Raw genomic sequence first — 12810 nt, 5'->3', positions numbered from 1 at the left:
TGCATCGAGAATCTTTACAGTCTTTCCATTTTGTAAGAAGCTAGTTCTTAGATGAAAGTTTCCAAAAGAGTCATAGGCAGTAGGGTGTGATCCAAATGGGTTTAGCTAAGCAGTGTGGTCAGAGAGCAAGAGGGCTGGGCAGGGTAAGACTGCTGATTAGACTGAGGCAGCTGGGCTTGGCAAGTTTAGGAGACTCATCAGGCTTTAAGGTCTCTTTGAAAGGTAGCAATCAAGGTCAGAAAAGCAAACTAATTAGACTCCTCAGGACAGTGGACCAGAGCCAGTGCTAGAAAGAACTTGTTCTCTGATTGATGCCTGGGAAACCATTGCCCTCTTATCAACTGCAGTCTAAGAATTCTCCAGTCAGCACCTTTCCCTGCCAGAGCCTTCTAGATATTGGGGAAATTTAAAACAAAAAGATTTTAAAAACAAGTATGGGAGGAAGGAAAAACAAAAGAAAAAGGAATAAAGGCAAGAAAAAAAAAAGATACTGTCTTCATCTATTCGAGAGCTCTCAGTGTTCAAATCAGATTCAAGGCTTAGCTGGAGGACTGGAGTCCCTTGTGTGTGCTAAGTCGCTTCAGTGGTGTCCAACTCTGCGTGACACCATGGACTGTAGCCCACCAGGGTCCTCTGTCCATGGGATTCTCCAGGCAAGAATACTGGAGTGGGTCGCCATGCCTTCCTCCAGAGGATCTTCCCGACACAGGGATCAAAACTGAATCTCATGTCTCCTGCCTTGGTAGGCAGGTTCTTTACCACTAGCACCACCTGGGAAGCCCGTTGAGTCTCTCATGGTGGACTAATTCTTTAGAACCTTTTAGTTTTCTTAACAGCTGATCTTTCGGTATCCACCTTGAGAAAAGGACACTGAATAAGTACAAAAGCAAAGACAATTTATGGATATGGCTGTCAGTTAATTCCTCTTTATCACCTTTTTGTGCATTTAGAAGGATCTCCTAAAATCCTTGGCTTCCCTGGTGACTCAGCAGTAAAGAATCTACCTGCCAATGCAGGAGACTCGGGAGACTCAGGTTTGATCCCTGGGTTGGGAAGAATCTTTGGAGAAGGATATGGCAACCCATTCCAGTATTTTTGTCCATGGAAATCCCATGGACAGAGGAGCCTGACAGGCGCAGTCCACAGGGTGACCAGAGTCGGATACAACTTAGCAACTAAAGCACTACCACCACCACCTAAAATCCTAAATCCAATGCTCTCTTATTGGACTTTAATTATTTTTGCACTCTGAGAAGTGTGTATTTTATTATTATTATTTTTAAATAACATGCTTTTCAAAGACCCTGCTATGTTTCCTTGGTGCTTCTCCCATTCGCCTGACTACATTAGAGGAGTCGACTCTTATTACTACTATGGGGTAGGCACTAAGCTTTAGTTATTGGTTCTTTAGTGCTTGGTTTCTTCACCTTCTCGCCTTAGAAACCACCTTTCTTCCTGAGGGTCAACTCCGGATACTTTAAATGACTGTTTCTTGGTTTTGTATTACTATGTAATAATTCCTGAGCTCCAGCCCCATTTCTCTAAGTATCTTCTACTATGGATGTCCTAGGATTACTTCACATTTAAACACTGAGTCAGTCTTAGCTTTACCTACTCAAAATGGCGTGTCCTACCATATTCTCCTTATTTTTCACTACATTAGTAAAATGCCAGTTACCTAATATTGTTAATGAGCAGCCTGTCTCCATTCCTAACCTTTTATGAAAAACTTTCAAAATTTTATCCCTTTCTTTTCCAGAATAAAAACTTACTAGGAAGAACATTAAGCAAACAAATGTACCAGGTTAGACACCATACAACATTATCAACAAGAGAAAGTTAAAACAGGTAAAAATATCATCCTATATTTTTTAATTTCATTTTTGAAAAACACAAACTTGCTGCTGCTGCTAAGTCGCTTCAGTCGTGTCCAACTCTGTGCGACCCCATAGACGGCAGCCCACCAGGCTCCCCCATCCCTGGGATTCTCAGGCAAGAAGGCTGAGATTATTTTTTCAGAAATAAATACAGTTAAAGTGACTTTTCCATGTATAACAAAAAGGTATTTCTTTTACCTACCTCTACCTCTTAAGGTTTAGAAAGCAAAAAGTCCTGTTTACTAAAAATCCATCATTGGTTCAGAGAGATGTGCTTTAATTGAAGCACTATTTACAACCTGGAACTCTCTCTCTATGGATGCTTTTGATCCAGGAACTATAATTAAAAGCCTCTGAGTAAATGGCAATGTTCTTATAGAACACAGGGAAATTGTGACCATTTGAATTTCTAGCAATTTCAGCAGAGAAAAGGACTTTTTAAGAAAGCTGCTTACTGAATTTCCCTCTTAACAGGGTTCTCTTTTTCTTTCTGCTGCTATATGGAAAGGAAAAACCAGCAAGTAAAATCAGAAAAACATTTATCCACTCCTCAACTCTAGTTTTTACTTTCTCAGAGCTCTAGTATATGTTTTTCTGTAGAACTAGTTTTCTACATGGTGTCTATATTTTCATTTTTAAAAATCTTACCAACAGCAATTGAATCAGTTATGTGAAGTTATGTACAAAGCACACTTTAGGAGTGGTATTATTGCCTTTCTCCTATATCCATTGCTCTTCCCTCTGTTACTTGACATACTAATATTTCACAATGATTCAAGAAAAGTGAAACTCTCATGCTGGACAGAATATAAACCACCATGTTCTTGGGCTCCAAAATCACTGTGGACAGTGACTGCAACCATGAAATTAAAAGACGCTTGCTCCTTGGAAGAAAGCTATGACAAACCTAGACAGCATGTTAAAAAGCAGAGACATTACTTTGCCTACAAAGGTCTGTATAGTCAAAGCTATGGTTTTTCCAATAGTCATGTATGGGTGTGAGAGCTGGACAATAAAAACGGCTGAGCGCTGAAGAATTGATACCTTTGAACTGTGCTGCTGAAGAAGACTCTTGAGAGTCCTTTGGGCTGAAAGGAGATCAAACCAGTCAATACTAAAGGAAATCAACTCTGAATATTCATTGGGAGGACTGATGCTGAAGCTGAAGCTCCAATACTTTGGCCTCCTGATGCAAAGAGCCAACTCATTAGAAAAGACCCTGATGCTGGGAAAGATTGAAGTCAGGAGGAGAAGGGGATGACAGAGGGTGAGATGGCTGGATGGCCTCACTGGCTCAATGGACATGAGTTTGAGCAAACTCTGGGTGATGGTGAAGGACCAGAAAGCCTGGCATGCTGCAGTCCATGGGGTTGCAAAGAGTTGGACAAAACTGAGTGACTGAACAACAATTAGTTATTGTGGCTTCACATAATTGGGTAGGAAAGGCATCACACAGGACTGGACCAAGGGTTCAAGAAACATCATGATATCCTCTTACTCTTACTCAAAAATGAACTTTATTTTTCTCTCTTTGTTCTCTTCTAAAACACTCAGACATCTATGTTCATGGATGATCGTCCTTTCTTTCAAAAACGTAAGCATTTCCTGGTAGTTGCAGAGAAGTATTCTGATTGGCCAAGGGTCCATCCCTAAGTCAATTACCATGGCCAGAAAACCTAAAATGAGGAAGTAGAGTTCAGTGGTTAAGAGCAAGTACTCTGATGAAATGTTGCAGATTTATGTACTCTCCTTTTAATGTACTCTCTGATACTTGCCAGGTTCATAATCGCATTTTCATGGGAACTACCACTGCCTTTTCCCCAACTCATTGTAGGGGCCTGAAGCCTAAGCATTGACCAGTGAGAGATAGTCCAGGTTGTGGTTGTTCATTTCTCTTCTCATCCCTCCCCATACAACAGCTATTGCTACTTCCCTAGGTAGAAGAGTAGAAAAATAAGGATATACTCAGTTCACTTCTCCCTACATTTGGGATTATCTATGTGGAAAATTCTGAAAGAGATGGGAATACCAGACCACCTGACCTGCCTCTTGTGAAACCTATATGTGTGTCAGGAAGCAACAGTTAGAACTGGACATGGAACAACAGACTGGTTCCAAATAGGAAAAGGAGTACATCAAGGCTGTATATTGTCACCCTGCTTATTTAACTTATATGCAGAGTACATCATGAGAAACGCTGGGCTGGAAGAAGCACAAGCTGGAATCAAGATTGCCGGGAGAAATATCAATAACCTCAGATATGCAGATGACACCACTCTTATAGCAGAAAATGAAGAGGAACTAAAAAGCCTCTTGATGAAGGTGAAATTGGAGAGTGAAAAAGTTGGCTTAAAGCTCAACATTCAGAAAACAAAGATTATGGCATCTGGTCCCATCACTTTATGGGAAATAGATAGGGAAACAGTGGAAACAATGTCAGACTTAATTTTTGGGGGCTCCAAAATCACTGCAGATGGTGACTGCAGCCATGAAATTAAAAGACGCTTACTCCTTGGAAGGAAAGTTATGACCAACCTAGATAGCATATTCAAAAGCAGAGACATTACTTTGCCAACAAAGGTCCGTCTAGTCAAGGCTATGGGTTTTCCTGTGGTCATGAATGGATGTGAGAGTTGGACTGTGAAGAAGGCTGAGCACCGAAGAGGTGATGCTTTTGAACTGTGGTGTTGGAGAAGACTCTTGAGAGTTCCTTGGACTGCAAGGAGAGCCAACCAGTCCATTCTAAAGGAGATCAGCCCTGGGATTTCTTTGGAAGGAATGATGCTAAAGCTGAAACTCCAGTACTTTGGCCACCTCATGAGAAGAGTTGACTCATTGGAAAAGACTCAGATGCTGGGAGGGATTGAGGGCAGGATGAGAAGGGGACGACAGAGCATGAGATGGCTGGATGGCATCACTGACTCGATGGACGTGAGTCTGAGTGAACTCCGGAAGTTGGTAATGGACAGGGAGGCCTGGCATGCTGGGATTCATGGAGTCGCAAGGAGTCGGACACGATTGAGCGACTGAACTGAACTGAACTGAACCTCAGTTTATATGGCATAATTAAAGGAGCCACTCAAGTGACTCTTACCTAGACATAGGTTGCTTCAAGGGCATTTGTTATGTTGTCCTAGGCAGAAAAGAGGCTGGCAGTTTCTGTTGTTGGAAAATTTTGTGCTGTGCCTCACCAGTTATTCCATTAAACATATATGAAAGAAAGCAAGCACAGTCCCTGATAAGCTTTGTTTATAATCTAATCGGGTAGCCTCTCCCCACTTCCTGCACATAACTTCTCTTTTCTTTGCTTTCTGAATATAAAAGTATTTTGTAATTATCCCTTTCCATGGTTGAGAAACATTCCCAAATTTTCTGTTCATTAATCTAGCTCTCTATCTTGTCTCACTGTTTTGGCTAGGGGCAAGTGGTAAGCTTTGATTTACCAAATCATCATTCCTCTTTTTTTTTAAGACTTTTTATTTTTAGAGACATTAGGTTCACCACAAAATAAAGAGGAAGAAGCAGAGATTTCCCAGAAACTCCTGCCTTTACACATGAATCGACTCCTCATTATCAAAGCTCCTAACCAGAGCAGTACATTTGTTACAACTGATAGACCTGCACTGACATATCATAGTCACTGAGTTCATGGTTTGGACAGATGAGTGACATGTTTCCATTTTGATAGTATCATCTACAGTATTTTCAACACCATTTTAAAACGCCTTGCTGCTCCACCTAGTCATCCCCCACCACCAATCTCTGGCAATGACTGATCTCTTTACTGTCTCCATAATTTTGCTTCTTTGACAATGTCACAAAGTTGGAATCATACAGTATGTAGCCTTTTTAGGTTTACTTCTTTCACTTAATAATATGCATTTAAGGTTCCTCCATGACTTATCACGGTTTAACAGCTCATCTCTTAGTAGCACTGAATGATATTCCATAGTCTTGATGTACTACCGTTTATTTACCCATTAACTTACTGACAGACATAGTGTTTACTTGTAATCTTGGAAAGTGTAAATAAAGCTGTTACAAACATTTGTGTGCAAGTTTTTGTGTGGAGATAGTTTTCAGCTCCTTTGGATAAACTCTGAGGGTCATGACTGCTGGATCGTATGGTACGAGTATATTTACTTTTGTAAGAAACTGCCAAAGTGTCTTCCAATGTGACTGTAACATTTTAACTCTCATGAGCAATGAATGAGTGTTCCTGTTGCTCTCCATCCTCTCCGGCATTTAGTGTTGCCAATGTTCCAGATTTTGGCCATTCTAATAGATATATAGTAATATCTCATTATTGTTTTGCATTCTTTCATGACATATGACATGGAGCATCTTTTTATATGCTTATCTGACATCTGTATATCTTCTTTGGTGATGTGTCTGTTAAGGTCTTTGGCCCATTTTTCAATCAGGCTGTTTGTTTTCCTATTGTTGAGGTTTAAGAGATCTTTGTGTTATTTGGGATAACAATCCTTTATCAGAAATATCTTTTGCAAATATTTTTTCCCTGTCTGTGACTCGTGGTCTTCTTATTCTCTTGGTAACGTCTTTCACAGACCAGAAGTTTTTTATTTTACTGAAATTCAGCTTATCCACTATTTCTTTCATGGATCATGCCTTTGGTATTGTATCTTAGAAGTAGGCATCAAATCAAAGGTCATCTAGGTTTCTCCTGTGCTATTTCCTAGGAGTTTTATAGTTTTGTGTTCTAATTTTGGGTCTGGGATCCATTTTGAGTTAGATTTTGTTAAGGGTAGAAGGTCTGTGTTTACATCAAATTTTTTGCACATAGTTGTCCAATTTTTCCAGCACCATCTTTACTCCATTGTATTGCCTTTGCTTCTTTGTCAAAGATCAGTTGAATATAGATCAGAGCCTGTTTCTGCATTCTCTATTCTGTTCCATAGATCTATTTGTCTGTTCTTTCCCCAAAACCACACTGTCTTGATTAGTGTAGCTTTATAGTAAGTCTTGAAATCAGATAGCATTAGTCCTTCAACTTTGTTTTTCTCTTTCAATTTTGTTCTGGCTATTCTGAGTATTTTTCCTCCTATAAAAATTTAGAGTCAACTTATCAATACCCACAGAATAACTTGCTGGGATTTTGAATAGAATAGGCCCTCTACTTCATTCTGTCCCAGAGTCAAATGCTTTCAAGTTCCTCCTGGCTAAACAAAAATGCCTGCTGTTGTCTTCCTCATGGGTTCTTTCCCTTTCAAAATTACTTCTCTTGACTTCTGCTTCCCTGCTAATGAAAACTCCAATAGGTGTTAGAAGAGCCATGACCTGATATACATGACTTACTGCTAGTTCCAAAACATTCCTAGAAGTATTTCCTTTTCACCAAGTGAATATCTTGATACACTTGATACACAGACTGGCTGTGTATCAAGGAGTTTTCTAGCTGGACCTGTATATTTTGCCTTTCAACAAAAGTTGGCCTTTACAGTCTGGGTGTTGGGTCAAGGTAGGGAGGTAAGCTTTCCTTCCATCTTGAGGAAGGGGAGAAGAAAACTATTCAGGGAAGATGGTTCTTTCTGCCAAAGGCTCACTGAAGACCCAAACTTTAAAAAGTCCTGTCTCTTCTCACCTTGTCAGCTAAGGAATAGCAGATCCTGACTGAACTCTCTCTGGGCTTCAGGGAGCTTTGGAGAACACTTACAGGGCCTTTGTAGCCTAAGAGATCTGAGTTCAAATCTTTGGATGGCAATATGACCTAAATCTAATATGACCTTGGGCAAGTTATTTGAGCTCAGAATTCTTCATTTGTAAAACAGAGATATTAACCCTTACAGCATCCTTGAGCTTGAAATGAGATAGAATACCTGTTATAGAATCTGATGTGCTGTACTTAGTTGCTTAGTCATGTCTGACTCTTCATGACTCCATGGACTGTAACCTGCGAGGCTCCTCAGTCCATGGGGATTCTTCAGGCAAGAATACTGGAGGGGGTTTCCAGGTCTTCCTCATTACAGTATAGAATGGGTATTTAATAAACAGTAGCTTTTATACACGGAGAAGGCAATGGCACCCCACTCCAGTACTCTTGCCTGGAAAATCCCATGGACAGAGGAGCCTGGTGGGTTGCCATCTATGGAGTCGCACAGAGTCGGACACGACTGAGCGACTTCACTTTCACTTTTTACCTTCATGCATTGGAGAAGGAAATGGCAACCCACTCCAATGTTCTTGCCTGGAGAATCCCAGGGATGGGGGAGCCTGGTGGGCTGCCATCTATGGGGTCGCACAGAGTTGGACACGACTGAAGCGACTTAGCAGCAGCAGCAGCAGCAGCTTTTATACTTAATTGCCCTTATCTATGGGTAGAAAACCCTCCAGTTGAGCAAGCAACGGTGAGCCAGTAGCCAGTAGTATTTAATGGCTATATTCAAATTTTAGAGGTATTGGAACTAATTTTTCTATAGTAACAGTATTATAAATGATGGCTAGGGTCCTATAGCACTGTTCAACTATCTATTTAACCTGTAATATTCCTGATGGATTTTTCTATAGCAAGGTTACTGCTGGCAGCACAGGAAGGTTTCTGGGACAGTCTATTATTTTTGAGACTTTTATGATAATGATATAAAAATGTTTACGTGCAATTCCAGTAACAGTCTTTGTTATAGAATTAGGGACTATCCGCCCTTTATCTATTAGGTGTCAACTATGGGATGGAAGCCCTTCTTGGTGGCTCCCATGGCACAGGTCCTAGGAGGAAAGGGATTTATATCGATGAGTTTAGATGCTGGGAAAGATTGAAGGCAGGAAGAGAAGGGGACGACAGAAGATGAGATGGTTGGATGGCATCACTGACTTGATGGCCATGAGTTTGAGCAAGCTCTAGGAGTTGGTGATGGACAGAGAAGCTGCTGTGCTGCAGTCCATGGGGTCACAGAGAGTCGGACACGACCGAGTGACTGAACTGAACTGAGGATGAGGGTAGCAGAGAGGAGGGGAATGAAGGGAATTTCAGTAAATAAGCTGGTGAGAAAGAGGCATGATTACTTCTCCATCTGAGCTGACTTCTTATATGCTCCTTTCCTTCCCCCACAAGAATCTCAGAGTTTAGCCTGTTTGCTTTTCTTTACACTGTCACCCCTCCTTAAGTCTGACAGAAGTCCTCCTTTCCCTTTAAGACTAGAACTGAAGAGAGCATAGACTTCTCTTTGGCCTGCCAGTCCTCAAAACCACAGTACTTTGATTTTCTAAGAGATTCTGCTGCTAGCAATAAGGCAAAATATGCAGAATTTTATTAAAGAAATACTTCCTTTTTCAGAGCCATCCTTCCTCTTTTGTTTCTTAGAAATAAAGCTGGAGAAAAAAAACTAAAGAAATTACAGGGGGGAAAAGGAATGAAAGGAACTAAAGGGAAAAAATAAATAAATAAAGGTACACAGCCTTTGAGTATTCAAAGGACAGAATGAGAAAATTCAATTACAGTTCAGGAAATAATTGGATTCAAGAACTCCCCTGGACTTCTTGTTAGGAGGTAGATTTGTGGCCTCTGGGCAGAAGGGGTAAGAGAAGGGAGGATGAAAGGCCGGCATATATTTTACCTTCATGTCTTGCATTCTTCCATTTCAAGTTGCATAAGAAGTTAGGACTGGATTTTGGATTGAATAGAGCTTTGTTAAGGGAGGTGAGTGACATTACTGGGTGATCTGTGAAGAGTAGTAGTTTGAAAGCAAAGAGCTTGTCTATGGACAATTCTCCAAGGTAGTTCTTTTTTTTTTCCAAGGTAGTTCTTTAGGGACTCTTTATATATATATATATATGTAAGTCAGATCCTTCTATATTCATTCTTGTGTTCAACTATTAGTGGTATCTACTCTGTGCTGTGATAAATTCTGGGGACTCAGGGATACAATGTGTGTGTGTGCTGCTCAGTTGTATCCAACTCTTCTGTGACCCCATGGACTGTACCCTGCCAGACTCCTCTGTCTATGGAATTTTCCAGGCAAGAATACTGGAGTGGGTTGCCATTTCCTTCACCAAGGGATTTAAAGATGCTTGTGTAATCATCAACACGAAATGTTATACTAATTAAGCTGAGTTATCATTCAGTACAATCACCATTTTGCACAGCAAAAACTATTTTGGAGATCATAGAATAGTAGAGGATCCTTCCTATACATTAGGGGTTGGCAAACTTTCTCTCTAAGAGCCCAAATAGTAAATATTTTGCTTTGCAGGATATATGATCTCTGTTGAAACTATTCAACTCTGCAGTTGTAGTGTGAAAGCAGTCATAGACCATACCTCAATGCCTACGCATTGCTGTGTTCCAATAACATTTTACTTATGGACATAGACATTTCATATAATTTTATGCATCAAAAAATATATTTATTCTATTAATTTTTTTTCAACCATTAGAAAATGTAAAAAACATTCTCAGTTCAAGGGCTGTATAAAACCAGACATTAGGTCTTAGTTGTAGTGGAATGAACAGATATAGTACAAGGATTTACCTGTTTCATTGAAACAGTTCATCTGCTGTACATCAAAAATAGGGTGTTTAATGGGCAGTTTTTTTCTGAATAAGATGCAAAGGATTACCCTCACTTTTCATTAGTTGTTGTACTATCGTCCCATAGGTTCGGATACAGGCCAAGATGGCCTCAAAATATTTATGGCATTTCAGACATCACTGAAAAATTTTATTTGGACTGAGGTTTGACACTATATGGAACACTTTAGAAAAAATATGTCAAAAGGTTAGGTTTATTTAATAATAGTAATAATAATAATAGTCTTCCCTGTGGGGTAAAGACTTAACCTTCCACTGCAGGGCATGAGTTTGATCCCCTGTTGGGGAACTAAGAAGCCTCATGGCCAAAATACCAAAACTTCAAACAGTATTGTATCAAAATCAATAAAGGCTTTCAAGCAGTCAAAAATCTAAAAAATATTAAGAATAACAAACATCTATTAAATTCTGCCTATGTGCTAAACACCGTGCTCATTTAATCTTCATGATAATCCTTTGAAGAATGTCTATTAATATCCCCACTTTACAGATAAGAAAAGTAAAGCACAGAGAGATTAAGTTACTTGTCTAAATGAGTAATTAGGGAAGGAGTCAAATTCCATCTATTTCTAGGATGAAGGAATTTAATAAAAACTAACAGATGTTTATCAGGAATAAAAATGCCAAGCAAAAAATTGATGATAAACAAGTTAAACTTGCTAATTTTACAGATGAGGAAAACGGTCTTAAAGTTCATGAGACATTTTCCATGGTCATACAGCAAATGAGAGATCAAGAGTAGATCTCAGATTTCCTAACTACTAGGTCCCTTACTTTCTTTCATTCTTTTAATCTTTTATTACATACTTTTTAAAGTATGCCTTTTAAAACCAGAAAATAGGCAGAATAGAGCGAGTAAACATGTTAAACTTTGGGCTAGATACAGAATTTATATGAAACAGAGAAAAATCTTGATTTAAGATCTAAAACATAAAATTAACTTAAAGGCATTTTAAATAAAATCTGAATTAATAATTAAAAAACAAAATGTTACACCTCAATAAAATAGTATTTTTTAAGACAATTTAAATTTTAAATCCCTCCTTTTTATGAGGAGACTGGGATAAATAATGGAATTCATTTACATCTTTCAAATTTAAAAAAGGGAGATGGCTCTTTTAGACTTTTGTTAAAAATATTTTTTATTATAGTTGATTTACAATGTTGCATTCCTTTCTGCCCTATGGCAAAGTGTATCATTATATAAATACATATATCTACTTTTTAAAGATTTTTTTCTTAAACTTACTTTTAAAGTAAACTTTTAAAATTGCAAAACAAAGTATATGCACATTGCAAAACACAGGGAAAGCAAAAAATAATAATAAAATTACCAGTACTCTTCTCATCCAACTATTAGTGTCAAGAGTTTTTTGTTTATTTTTACCACCAGAAAAGGGTATAAAAATCAAAATCGGTTTCAGTTCAGTTCAGTCGCTCAGTCGTGTCCCACTCTTTGCGACCCCCTGGACTGCAGCATGTCAGGCTTCCCCGGCTATCCACCAACTCCTGGAGCTTACTCAAACTCATGTTCACAGACTCTGTGATGCCATCCAACCATCTCATCCTCTGTCGTCCCCTTCTCCTCCCGCCTTCAATCTTTACCAGCATCAGGGTCTTTCCAGTCAGTCAGTTCTTCGCATCAGGTGACCTCTTTGTTTACTGGGAAGTTCTTATTTACATTCACTCTTTTACCCTTTACTGAACACCTAGATCGTAAAGTACACTTTGCGCTGGACACTGGGAATACACGACAGCTTGTGTCTTAAGGGGCTTACGATACATGGGCGGAGACAAAAACAGATGTTTATCAATACAAAACTTGTGTCAAAACACAATGAGTTGAATCTCACAGTTGAGATTATGACACTAATCACTTTGGAATTCTTAGATTTTTCCGAAATACCAGCTAAACGCAGAGCTGGTGCAGTATTATTATTACCACAACTTAAAAACGAATGTTAAGTTGAACTTTGGTGAAACACCTCATTTTAGCACTTGTCAAGTGTTTTCCTTTTTAGCGAAATGGAAACGCGCGTCTGGCCGGAGTTACTACTGTGCGGGTCAGAGAAGCCGCAGGGTAGTACCCATTCAGTAGTATTCGTGGGCCGCCCAGAGGAGCGGTGTTTGTTGGGACTTGTAGTTTCTACCAGGACTGAGGACACCGCAAGTGTATTTATAATGTACTTCTCCCTTTTAAGCTTTCTGGTCCAACAGTCAGAATAAGCCCTAACCTAAAGCATAATTTGACAGCCCTTAACCTTATCCTGGAAAATCCCACGGACGGAGTAGCCTGGTAGGCTACGCAGTCCATGGGCTCGCTAAGAGCCGGGCACGACTGAGCGATTTCACTTTCATGCACTGGAGAAGGAAATGGCAACCCATTCC

This window comes from Bos indicus, chromosome 7 (genome assembly GCF_029378745.1).
Source record: "Bos indicus isolate NIAB-ARS_2022 breed Sahiwal x Tharparkar chromosome 7, NIAB-ARS_B.indTharparkar_mat_pri_1.0, whole genome shotgun sequence".
NCBI classification, from domain to species: Eukaryota; Metazoa; Chordata; class Mammalia; order Artiodactyla; family Bovidae; genus Bos; species Bos indicus.
This window is presented reverse-complemented; position numbering follows the sequence as displayed.